Genomic DNA, 14,270 nt, shown 5'->3' with positions numbered 1-14,270 from the left:
TTTTATATAAAATATTCCATCATGTCATCAATTTATATGCTTGCTACTTATAATTTTTGCTGCCGTACAAATTTGCTTGAGGAAGAGGTCAGAGACCAAAGGTGTTTAAATATATCTATAATGCGGCTTTTGTGTGATTTTATTTATAAATGTGATCTAAACTTTAAATTAATTTTAAAAGTCTGCAAGTAATCAATTCATTTTCGTGCTGATACTAAAGAATTTAACTTGCTCCTCCATCAAAATGTACCTCCCATCCTTGATTTAAATTTTACCTCACATCCTTTATTATCCGTCGTCGAGAGCGAAATCTTCCCTGTTCGTTTCTCTAGTCCCAGAAAATTCCCTGACTTCTGAGTGACACGGTTGAAACCCGGTCAAAGGAGTTTTTTATTCGTCCCCCTCCCGCCCGCTTTGATCGTTCTGTGGGCTTGACCATTGAATGGCATCGGTGTATAGTGTGCTGGGTGGCTCACGAGTTTTCCAGGAAGTCCGCTATGGCTTACATGACTATAATCTTCTTGTATGCATATTTGACGGCATAATTTTTGTTTATGAGGACGACCAAGTTCTGCTATTTTGACTGCCATCTTATAATTGGGATTCATTTTACCGACACCTTGCATTTGGCATTCATTTGATGCCATATATGGAGAATGTGGCGCAATCGTAAGAAAAAAATTCTAATCTAGTCCAGAAGAGACATTTAATTGACATTTTTTTAAATCTAAGCTTCGATGAATATTTGATTTTTTTTACTTTTACTAATTTTACTTTCCTTAGAGGTATCTCTGGATTGTATTTCCACAAGACTTCAGTGTGTCTCTCCCGGTCTTGTTAGCTTTATGTATCTGGAACTGGTCTTAGCTTGGGAAATTAAAATTCACTCACACACTGATACTTTACTTCCAGTGAAGGAAATATTATTGAATAAATCTAATGAGGCTCGATTACTATCGCACTTGCACATTTTAATTAATGACATTTAAAAATGCAACACTGAAAATGATGCACTGAATAAGTAATCAGTTCGATCAATATCAATGGCTTTTGGGGATAACCCGCGTTAAGTATTACTTTAAAATGGCCAACGATTCCTCTCCTATGCCTTAGACGTCATTAGGACTAATAACCTTGTCACCACTATTGGGCATCAATTTATAGGTGGTGGGAGTTGGCAGAGAATTTTCTCAACGTCTTTCTTTCTAGAAATGACTGGAAACCGAGTTTTGCTATTCTGAACCAGAAAATTTTCTGCCAGTCCCCACAGCCTACAAAATATAATACTCAAAATATGCGAGACGGTCATTAGCCCCGATGAGTTTTATTGACAAACATGGACCGCAAATGTTTTTGTAATATTAGGATTTAAATAACCATGTTTTTTACTTCTGATTTTGCTGCTATGCATTATGCAAACGCTGTCAGTATTCACTCGAGCATAGAGTTATAGCACACAAACCAGAATTTCAATAATTATTAAATGCAGTCACATAAAATAATGATAGAAATGCTTGATTTAGGCGCTTTAGACTTAGAAATAAATATGTTCTACCAAAACCCGTGGATAATGTGAATTTTGCTGGAACTACCTTTCGATCAGCACGCATGGATTTAAAATTTTCATATTTTCGTTATTAAAACGTAACGATTACACAAATAGCTCGTATGAGGTTAGGAGTAGATTACAAGAAAAAGGTATTTTTTAAATTTATCGATTACAAGTAATAGTTGCCAGTGATTTAATTCATTTTTTCACTTTATTACATCACAACACGTATATCCGTTTATATCCGTCGATAGTTCCGACAATTAAATATCAATATCAAGGTTAAGATCGCAAGTGAACTGACAATCAGTGCCTAACGTACCAAGTGAATATTCATTTCCTATTTGTTGGTACTACAAATCAAGGCCTCAAGCGTAAAACCAGTCGAAGCATTTTTCAATCTTAGGTTTGACGGATCTTGAAATATTTATTTTTGAGCTTTTTTTCTCTTTTTTACGCCCCACGGAAGTGACTATTAAACTCTTTTCCTCGAGAGACCTCTACGCTGCATTACTCCTCATTCAATGTTATACGCTCACATGCCATCAGTATTCAAAGCACCTTATTTCATCTGTTTGTCACTAAATAACATTTTTACGACAGAACTATTTCCTTCTCATTTCTCTATTTTTTATCGACTTCGACGAAAACTCGTGGCCAGCCGTCATATTTGCATGGTTGCAAAACAATTGGTGTTCTCATAATTGTTGCTACATTCAAGGATTTGTTATCGGTGTATTTATGTTGTGTTTAAGTGTCCTCATATGTAATTAACTTAACGATGCCAATATTAATTCCATGTCATAATAACACATCATTTGTCCAGAATGAATTGAATGAGTTTTTATTTAATATTCCAGCAGTAATAAGGCATGGTCTAAATGTTAAATGTCATTGTGTTCATCGCATGTTTTATTGATGTGTTTTAACATATGTAACTTCCTTCCTAAAGAAACCATAACCTCAATACTGTTTTAATTTTCCCAACCACTCGGTAAAAATAGCACCCGTTAAAACAATCGATAAACATATTCAAAATAGCTGAATAATTTAGAATCATAATAAAAACCTTCTCGTAGTTTAGTCATAGATTAACCAATGTAATATCGCGTTTTTCATTTTGACATTTTTTCTGTAAACTTTAAAAATTTTAATTTCGAAATTGCTGTTTACGCACGATTTATCCCCTAATAACGCTAAAAAAGTATGGGATAATATTAAATCGATAATCCCAGTAGGCAGAGAATACAAATTGCAGTGAAGGTTGAATATTTGATCAACAATGTTGATGAGAAATGCAAAGAATTCAAATTAATTTAGTTCATTTCTCTATTTGTATTCATTAGTATCATTTAACCCAACGGTTATCCCACTTTGTGGTTCGTTTCATTTTAGCTATTTTTTTCATTATTTTTTTACTCTTATACTTTTTTACGTCGACAATTCAGGGCCTCATTTGAAAATTCTATTAACTCACGGAGTCTTAGGCTGGCACGTTATTCAGAGATTCGTATGCGAAGGTCCTTCTACTGGTACTATTTTCAGCGAATTATTCCATGTCTTTCCTTGCAAGAGCATCTCATCATCAGTTTTGAGAACTATAATGAATCAAATATCTTTTGGAATTTAGTAAGATTTGCTTCATCCTCATTCATCGGTATATAGTACCACCAGTGTTTTTATTTGGTTAAAATTCCAAATTATTTAGAAATTTGCACATAAAATTAATTTTGGGTGGTGATACAGATAATCCAGGGTTTTATTTCGAGTCGTTGAATGCCATAGTGTAGCGCTATTTTGGTCATCTTATACCGCATTATGTTTCCAAAGCATTATTTTTTAATACTGCTTAAAAAAACTTCTATTATATTCCGCATCAGGTAAAATATTCCTGCTAGAGGTAGAGTACAATTAATGCGCTAGCTTGCTATTGCCCATAGCTTACCTAAAATGCCACTATGAAAAATAGAAGATAGCAATTGCATACTAAATCATGTCAAGCTTAGCGCAAAAATTCTTGCCAAAATGACAGTGATTCCTTTGTTTAAATAAAAACCCTTTTGAAGGTGATTTCCATTTTGATCTTCTGATTTAAATTGAGGCTTTATCACTGTGTAGAATATTTTGATTTATGTATGGATTATAGGGGACCGAAAATGGATATTTTTTACGCTTAGTTGAATTTGATCACATGAAAAAATCATTTAATAAACGTGTGCCCTGTGGTGAACTAAAAATATTTATTAGCTTCAATACAAAATTGAAGATGATAAGATGGTAATACTTACGTGGCGTAATTCGTTTAGTAAAACGAATTTCGTGTCAAGGTCAAAGAAAATAAGAATTTCACAGTGGATTCTTTTTCAAAAGGGTTTAATATTCTTCGTTAACGTCACTAGACTTAACTGTAAACCATCGCGATAGCCCCTACGCTCATATTGCGGACAGCTTTTTAGATTACCCTCTTACGTTATTATAGATACCGACATTCAAACTGATGCAGAAGTTTTAGAATCACATCTTAATCACCAATGCATACAAAACCATCAGCGTCCATCTTGATGCTGCGTGTAATAGAGGATTGTTTTCTTAATTTTGACCTAATTATTTCGCGTATGACTAGTTTATTTATCAGTCAGCAACTCAGTACCCGAACATGTTAAATGATCGAAACTAGTTGTGCGTGAGATAATGAAGTGGTAATTTACCATCCAATCTTCTATTGTTAACAGCAATCACCATGTCACATTATATCTCCCATTATTATCAGCCCGAACCTCTTTACCTCCTTCAACCCTTACCTAAACCAAACTTCTTTGAACCCGATTTAAACATGTTTTCCCCTTATAACCGCTTAAAAATCTACTCGGCACAATCCCCGAATTTATCACTACGGAGGATGCATCCCACTAGAAAGAACAAAAAAAATACAAAAAACAAATGAAATGAATGTGTGATGTGAAGGTCGCTACCACCGCGGCTTGGTGGGTGGCGGTACCATCCTGGCGATGGAGGAGGCGGCGGCCAGCCTTCCGGCCGTACTCTGTGGCCTCCTGCGGCACGAGTTCTACTCGAGCAACGCAGCTGCAACGGCCGCGGCTGGCGGAGTCGCCGCAGCGGCGGGAGGAGTCGCCGGTGGCTCGGACTTGGAGGAGGGCGGCGAGCAGAGCGAAGATCAGTGCGGGGACGGACCGCCAACACCCAGCCCAACCCCTCCGTTCCCGCCTCTGCTGCCCCCGCAACCCCGGCCTCCGAGGCCGCCCCCTTCACGCCTGCCCCTCCTCCCGCTCCTACCCTCGCTTCCGTACAGGCCGGGATCCGTCAACAGGAGAGGGGCAAGCTTCGGAGGTACGGAGCTATGTCGCGGGAGTTTTTGGATGATAACGAGGATACTAAAAAAATCAGAGCATCTGAGAGACTTTTGAGTTAATTTTTTTGTAATGAAAACAATCGTCTCTGCTTTGAATTGAAGCTATAAACCTATATAAAAAAACGTAAGAGTAATGAAATTTTCGGCAACAAAATTGCACTTTTTGATCTGATCAAGTTATAAATTGGGATTGGTTTTGGGCTTGATTTTTGGATGCTGAAATGTTGGAGACGAATTACAAAATGAAAAGTTCCTTTTATTTTTAGCATTTTCATTTGCTAAAAAAATGTATTTACCGCTAATCATGAAGTTCTCCACATTTCAAATTATTAAATACGCTGAAGTTACACGTGTCTTGGCTCACTGTTTATTTTCCTTAAAGCTCTAAACCTAGGTTCTTTGTTACTGATGTTTTCCCTGGCTGTTTAGATAGATAATATAGCCAGTTTTCTAATGGTTGGGAGTTGAATAAATCTTTAAGTCTGAAAAAGAAGTGCTTTGATAAATGATGGGATATTGCCAGGTGGGTATATATGGGAAGAAAAATATATTCGTCTCTAATTATTTATGGCAGTCTTAACTTTTTCCTTTTGCGCGATAAATTTGACATTTTACCGTGTTTCTTTTAATTTTTCTCTTTCTTCAACGCTAATTACCGACTCACTTCTGCAACGTCGAGTGAAAACTCACTTTTATCCGAAATGGTATCACCCTCAAACGAATGGATTGAACTTCAGTCATGCTGCAAGCGACGAAATTTGGTTTGGTAAAACGTGAAGGTATCCTTCATAGTTTGAATATTAATATTGCATTTTACTGACCTTTGCAAGATTTATATTCTAAAGGGTCTAGCCGGTTAAGATGGTGAAAAGTGCCCCCCGAGATTTTAAAAAATAAAAAATATACACATAAAGTGCATCCAAAATAATATGTTTCCCCAAAGTTTCAGGCCTCAACAATGGAAAACAACTCCAAAAAAAATTGAAACACGATTTTTAGTTTTTTAACCATATCTCCAGTATTTATTTCTTTAAAATCGTTATCGTGATTTTATAATGTAAATAAAACTTCGTTTTACCATCCTGATTTTTTCAAAATTTTTTGACCGAAAACTCAACTTTTACATAAGTTTGAAATTTTCAAAATTAAATTAAAAAATTTAGGAAACAATAGTCACGCCGAAAAAAATATATGTTGTCACCCCTACCCTGAAGTATAATCTAAATTGTTTTCAGATTTTTAAAATTGGTGGAACACGGTCAAAAACACGAATAACTGCTTCGCGCCATTTGCATCTATGTATTCCAAAAGGATATTTGATTTGATTGTTAAGAGCAACTATTGTTGATCAGTTTCTAATATTATTGAGTAAGAATAAACATTAACATGAACAATGCTTATCACACTTAGATTGATCGTAATTATTGATTATAACCATACTGTTAAACTTTATATTCCTAATTACTGCGCGAATATGACAGAAGCGGTGATAATTGGTATATCGCCTTTTCGAATATGCATAATGGCCGTTTCCCTGGAAAAATCATTGCGCAGGTTAGTATTGAAAACATTTGTTGAAATTGCGAGAATCCGAGCCTGCAGTTAGAGGAGGGCCTATTTTTCCCGCTGATAGCAGCACATTCTCTCGTGCGTTGCAGCAATTCACCGCTTTACACGAAGCAATTTTGACTTTGCTTTCGTACATACGTAAGATTGCGCAGTGATGTAACCGGAGTAAAACGGCCTAAGTCATACTAGTACACCATTTGCGGCACAAAATATCATTGAACCAGACCACGTCACTAATTTCCTAAAAAATTCCTTCATAAACTAAGCTGTGTTAAGCGACTTTTTGTGTGCAATTATTTCCTTGCAGTGAATGCCACGCCTTACACATTTTTATCCATATTCTGTTTCCTTGTAGACATGACTGTCCATTAGAACAGATATATTGGCTTTAATGTAATGCTCTACCGATGAAGTTATTAACTGTATGTTTTTAAAATCAAGAAATAGAATGGGTATACAATTTAAAAATGAAGTCATATGTTGCAGTAGCTATGCTTTATTGCAAAATGATTTTTTATATTACATTTAAAAAATAGTTTTAAACAATATCTCCATTATATAATACCATTCATAGAAAAGGGCGAAAAACACTCTTTTTATTTTGTTACAATAAACGTTTCGTCATACCATCGTTAACATTACAATCTCTAACCCTGTCAGTTATTTAATATATGGGTATCGTATCTCTTCGCGTTCCTAAACTGAGAAATGGAACCCTCTACGCCTCAACTTCGTATGTCATAGGGCAGCTGCCTGGTTCCTTTGGAATACATTAATTGCACTTTTCTCAAGTTCAATTTCCGCCATTGCTCCTTCCGAATGTGGTGTCTCTGGTTCCTCTTTCGTCTCGGTGAATAGCAGGTGCCAACGGACGAGATTATTCGACTGCCCTATTTTTTCTACGGAAATGGACTAACTCTTACAATGTACACGCATGTAGACTTTTATAATTAACATTCATGGAAACCTGTCTCCCACTTAGCAATTTATCCGAATAATTTTCTCTCTCAGTGCTGCACGTGACTCGTACGTATTGTTTCACATTCACTGATTAAGAAATTAAGCATCAGAGAAAGCCTATTGCTGACATTAACAATGAAGAGGTGTCATCGCCTCGTCGAAAACCCTTCCCCGAATATTCAGTCATATTCTCGTACTATTAGGTAGTTGGCTTAAATGTAGTTGATAAATACATAGTTAATTAGAGTCAGGAGATCATTCTTAAAAATCATTTCCGGCAGACGTATTTGTAGAAGCTTGGGGGCTAACTTAACATTTCGTCAGGCGCAGTATTGGAATTGCTTAGTTCAGGCGCAATTTGCCTAGCAGGCAAAGATGTAAAATAACATAAATAACTCTTAGCGCGGCTCAGTAATTCACCTTTAAACTCATAAGCGCCATTATTAGCGTAGTCTAACACATAAATTAATTATTATTTGTCATGTATAATACAAGGATATATTATACATCCGATAAAGTTTTTGTTTCGCTTTATTTTACCAATATTTTGCATAATTATGCTAAATAATTCTTAACTGATATGTTGCCATAAATGCGAAAACCGAAAGGCTGCATGTAGCGTTAGAAACCAAACAGATACTATGAGTATAAAAGGTCTATGACACCTATTGGCAAGAAAGCGCCGAGTCTGTCAGAGCCATTGCTCCCGAATGAAGATTAAAGTTTAACAGTATGGTTATAATCAATAATTACGATCAATCTAAGTGTGATAAGCATTGTTCATGTTAATGTTTATTCTTACTCAATAATATTAGAAACTGATCAACAATAGTTGCTCTTAACAATCAAATCAAATATCCTTTTGGAATACATAGATGCAAATGGCGCGAAGCAGTTATTCGTGTTTTTGACCGTGTTCCACCAATTTTAAAAATCTGAAAAAAATTTAGATTATACTTCAGGGTAGGGGTAACAACATACATTTTTTTCGGCGTGACTATTGTTTCCTAAATTTTTTAGTTTAATTTTGAAATTTTCAAACTTATGTAAAAGTTGAGTTTTCGGTCAAAAAATTTTGAAAAAAATCAGGATGGTAAAACGTAACTTTATTTACATTATAAAATCACGATAACGATTTTAAAGAAATAAATACTGGAGATATGGTTAAAAAACTAAAAATCGTGTTTCAATTTTTTTTGGAGTTGTTTTCCATTGTTGAGGCCTGAAACTTTGGGGAAACATATTATTTTGGATGCACTTTATGTGTATATTTTTTATTTTTCAAAATCTCGGGGGGCACTTTTCACCATCTTTACCGGCTAGACCCTTTGTTATTATATTCGAAAATGGACTGTAGAAAGTGGGATTTAATCCAAGTTTCTTATCGTGTTTCCTTGATGGTCAATACAAACCAACTCACTTAGCTTGTTAACAGTTCTCTTTTTCATTTTAATGTATCACGTGAATTGTTTTCTACTGCGACATTCTCAATTACATTTTAGTATACTATGATTATGTTTTATTGTGTTACTGAGTTATTTTCAGATAACCTCTAAAATTTTTGTGGCCTGCCAAATCCCGGATAGCACTCAAGAGGCCTTATTGTTTTTCTCAGTCAAGTAAATTTTCGGTAATGAGGAACATTTTTGCCGCATAATTTGTTCTCGGTTTTTTCACTTTATATATACTCTCGATTATTGCAATGCGTTGCTAGGCTCTCACTAATGACGTTAGAAATGCAATAGACTTCACAATCTAAATGGACGACAGCGCTTTCACATTTTCATCATTTTTAGAGATGAATAAATCCTCGAAAGTTCCAATAACGGAAACTCTCGCCGAAATATTGAGCTATGAGGATTTTTTTCATGAGCCAAAACACGACGTAAAAATACGTTTTCTGTCGCGTGAAAAGTGCAATTTTATTACCATTACATAATGGGAAACCGTTCATTAAATCACGCCTGATGAAGCCAAGGATAAAAATGATGATTGGAAAACACGCTATGCGCCTCTCTTGAGCACTGACACACACCAATCAAAAAAAATAATAACAAGTTCCCGAGCACACTCAGAATCGATCGTGGTTATGTCCCCATTCTTCCCGTTCCAACGGAGGTGCAAATTTGAAAAATGGATTTGACTGCGCGGCACGCACGGACGGCGGAAGTCGCGGAGCTTTCATATGCCTCGCAGCGTCGAATGTTACGGAGTCAAATTGATCCCCCTTTCCTCTACCATTCGACGTGCCCAATTCGACTTGTCCCTCTCCACAGGACTGGCGCAAGTAATTATTAATTTCTCGCGATTTTGGGACGGTGATTAACCTTCCGGGATCAATAGACTCAAGTCGCCGTGACGTCTTCCACTAATCTTGACCGAGAAGAGGTTGCTCCAAGGACGGCTCATCTATATATCACGTCACGTTAAGGGGGTTCGCTCCATGAATAGATAAGGCAAAAGAGTGATTGAGCGTGTAACTAGAAAACGGGAAAGAAGAATGATAGTCATACATTACTGAGACATCGGTATTGAGAAAAAATAGAGGTCTTGCTGACAGCTTTATTATTTCGTATTCGTATTTAAACTATCATAGCACTCGCGCAAGAAGTTAGGTTTGTGTGAATACGCTAGTTCCTTTAATTTTTCTAAAAAATTAGTGATGTAAATATTGCTTTAAAAGCCCAAATACTTGCTGAAAATCAAATGTCTAATTGATGAAAATATGGATTTCGTAAGAATCGACTAGCTAGAATGAAAGAATGCAATATATTTCTTGAATGATTCAGATTAACGGAATAGAGTTAAGAATAAATTTCGCGACGCCGCAACTCATTTTTTAATAGCGATGCGTTTTTCCATACACCCCATTACCTTTTATAGGGTTGAATATCAGTGGTCTCTTAAGGATGAGGTGGGTTTATATCAGTACATTGCTCTTCTTTTGTGGATTTTACTCCTTTCCTTTTGCTCTCAAGCGAGTGAAATCATTCGATTTTTTTATCCCTCGCTGGTAAAGTTTCTAAAATGTCGTACATTCTGACAGTTAATAATAATTTTAATTTTTTTCATCTGTTAGCAAACTATCCATATGGAACGCATGGGTAAAAAAATGGGGATCATTAAACTTTCAGGAATTTTAATATGACCGTTTTACTCGTCGGATAGGTATATATCACGCCACTATAGAATGCATTTAAATTTAATCCACATAGGTGCATAGAAATACATATGGCCGGTAATTGAGGGTATACTTGAGGCCGGTAATTGAGGCAATGGAGTGGTAGAGTGATGAATGCTTTGTAAACTCAGATGAGAGTAGGTATCTTGAATACAGTGATGTAAGTTGAATCACTTACCTAACTGAATTAGGAATTATTACGTAATAATGAAGACCATATGGGATGGATGAGTAGTGTAGAGAATTACATCTGCACGTCATCACCTACTGATAGTCTCCCTCTACTTTCCGGCGAGATAAAACTGTTATACCAATGTTTTTGTGATTTACTACGCCATGATTTTAAATTTACTTTGCATGACAATGGAGTGGCATTAATGGAAGCTCACTCATTGTCAGTTATTTCATCTTGTAGCTTTTCAATTGCAGGATCTACCGCATATTATGGGCTGATTATTTGAAGTATGTGGTATTGGAATAGGGTAATGATTATAAAGACGCCGTAATTTCCCCAGGGACACTAAATTTATTGATCCCATCTGATTCGTGGCCAGTCTTTTTAAGGACAAGCCATCGAATACTCAATAGATTTTTGACAGTTAATAGACAGACATTTTTTAGAAAGTTAATAGACAGTTGAACAGACATTATCATTTCATTAAATTATTCAAAAAAAGTCTTTTGCCGCAACTAAGAAAAAAAAACTGTTTCAGCAAGTCTTAGTTTTTGCCGGTTAGGGTTGAATTTTCCACTAAGAACGAATTCACGCCATTTAAAGTTTGTAGACTCAATCCTCGAAACGAGAATATTATAGAAGATTTTCGCTATTCCATCGCAATAGGGGACCAGGTGTGATGTGAAAAAATTCCATTGAAACGCTCCGTCAAATATTTTGAAGACGTGGCATTGGAACGCTCCGAGGGAAAGCATACGTAGTATTTCCGTCGTCTGTGCTCGCAAATATATATTACGGCACATTTCACCCAATTGGTTCATGACACGATGCCCTAATGATATTTATCATGAGATCATCTAACAGAGCACTCGCATTGAGTACAGTGAATGTTATCATTACTTTGCTTTCAGTCATTTCACAAATGGTTTGGATCGGGTTTCAGTAGAAACCCCCACAGATATCACATTTTTCCGCTGTGCACTGAACGAAAAATTTGCTATGCATTAAAAAATTTACTCAAAAATACATTTTTCACCCTCATCACCTGCCTTAATGGCCTTACCTCAATAATATAATGCACGTTGATGAATGGCTCTCTTAAAATCATATTTTTATAGTGTTCAAAATGTTTCACAATCTGTCAGTATACGACAAATAGTCCCCATAGGATCACACGATTTATTAAATTTCGTGAAATTTAGAGGGAGAAACGATAATTTACAACCACTTCGTTCTTCCTTAATTGTTAAAAGCTTTCAATTTGACACGCGATTAGTCAATAGACATAGATTTTTAATTCAACCTGTTTATAATTGCAACTATTCGAATGTCTTGAAAATTTAATGCATGCATACAACCGATTGTCATTGAATTGACTCGAATGAGGGATATTATTTTCATTTCAATGCATACTTCATCATTTAGTAATTGATTTTTGAAATTGTTGGTCTTCAATGGTCAACTTTTTAGAGTCCGCATTTATTTTTAGCGGTAGTTTACCATAGAAAATTAATTTTCTCTAAAATTCCATTTTCAATGCATAATTCTATTCCTACATATTTAACTCTTCCGATACGTAGTTGAATGGTCTTTTTATACGAGATATGTAAATTCTAGAACTTGTTTTGATATCTACCTTGCGGTTAAAGTAAAAACTTGAGCATATCTTTCTTTTCTTAGGCAAGCTTCATTTTCTGGCATCATTAACGCTGTACAAAGAAATCGCCAGCAGTTTATCTGTGCATGTTTTCCTCTCATTTGTTCTCTTAACATTCGCAGTTCATTATCTCACTTGAAAATACTTCTCATTAATTATACTTATTTGGTAGTTATATTCGGATCCTCTGGCTTACTGCTTGAAATAAATATCATTTACTCAATAAATTCAGTGAACTGGAAAGACTTCTCCGTTTCTTATTCAACTGATTAGCGGTAACTCTTTACGCGTGCTTCAATATTTTCTAATTGCTTTTAAATACTAAATTTCACATCTTGGGATTTATCATCTTTCCTACTGTACTTAGTTACTCTATACCTGGTGCAAACAGAACTTTGTAATGTATAGATAAAGTTAAGCTATTATCTGCGTAAAAGTATGTGTGTATTTACGTTTAAGTAACATGCAATAATATCTCTTCCTCATTCTATCTCCCATCTTCTCCTTCCTCTATGCTGTCATTAGTGTATGGTACGTCTTTACTGCAGGATTGTCCCATTTAATTTAATATTCAACGATAAATTGCAATTATCACTTGCTAAATCAAAGGCGCTGATTGTGGGCGCGGCCGTGGTTGAATGAAAATTACTTGTTGCTATTTAAAACAGCCTTCCCAGTTAATGCCATGGCTCTGTGGGGGAATTTAACAAAATTTTATTGAGAAAATTAGCCTCTTTGTCAGAATTTTGTGTACAACATTTGACGAATCAATGTGCGTAAACATATGTAACGATGTATGATCTCAGGTTTTCCCGGCGTATCAGTTGCAGAAAGGTTTCTCGGGTATTCCACCGGTTCATGATTCATTCGGAAGATCCCCTGATTCATTCCGAATGATTTCATTCGGAAGACCCCCTGAGGATGATCAGCAAGTCGCGGATCGAAACGTCGGGAGACATGGACGATATCAACCGGTGGAAAACCCGAGAAACCTTTCTGCATATGTAACGATTTCCATAGATATAGGAAATTATACCAAGATGTGTAGATAGACGCTTTTTATTTTATTCCTGATCAACATTTGTTAGTAGTCTGCAACTGTCAGCTCTGTGATTTGACGCTAATTAACAATATACATTTTTTCGTGGATTTTATTTATTTTTGATGAGCGGTGACTGCCTTCCATAATCAGCGTTCCTGAATTAGCCAGGGTAAGTAACCATTTCTCATTCGTTACCGAACACTCAACCAAATTTAAGGCAGTCTCACATATACCTACGTAGTAAATAACAAGAGAAATCAATTGTATTTACTTGTGACGACTGCTTTCCGGTTTGATTGTGATCGCAGCTATGGCTTAAGCGCTTTTGACATTTTGAGGTATCCCCGATTAATCTCTGATGTTATCTATGTATGTAATGCTGATATCTGTCATTTCCTTCTCTTATCTTTTCAAACTTACCTCTAATTACAATGCTTTCCTTGAACTTTTCTGTGATGCTATTGCTACACTTTTTCCGTTTCTATTTATGGCTCTAATGACACCTGATCCAAAACAAGCAAATATAAATTTTCCATATTTCTAAGAGTGTGTGTGAGTTTTAAACAAACTTTCCAGTATTCAACCTGCTATAATGCTCGGTATTGGTGTGGAAATTATTTCTATTCCTTAGTTAAGGGATCAACTCTGTTGAGATTTGATAAGGTTTAAAATGCGACTGCTTTAATTCTCTGTAATTATTATGTTCTCCGCGTCCAAATCCCAATACTCTCTTCCATAACCTCATAAAAAATATTTTTCCACGTATG

The 14,270-nt window shown here is 35.8% G+C and overlaps 1 protein-coding gene across 1 annotated transcript in view; it reads left to right on the top strand.

Moving 5' to 3' along the window:
* LOC124153767 (potassium voltage-gated channel subfamily KQT member 1) overlaps positions 1–14,270 on the top strand; it is a 597,365-nt gene that overhangs the window by 520,026 nt on the left and 63,069 nt on the right. The window lies entirely within an intron of this gene.

Source organism: Ischnura elegans, chromosome 2, assembly GCF_921293095.1.
Source record: "Ischnura elegans chromosome 2, ioIscEleg1.1, whole genome shotgun sequence".
Taxonomy (NCBI): domain Eukaryota; kingdom Metazoa; phylum Arthropoda; class Insecta; order Odonata; family Coenagrionidae; genus Ischnura; species Ischnura elegans.
This window is presented reverse-complemented; position numbering and strand designations above follow the sequence as displayed.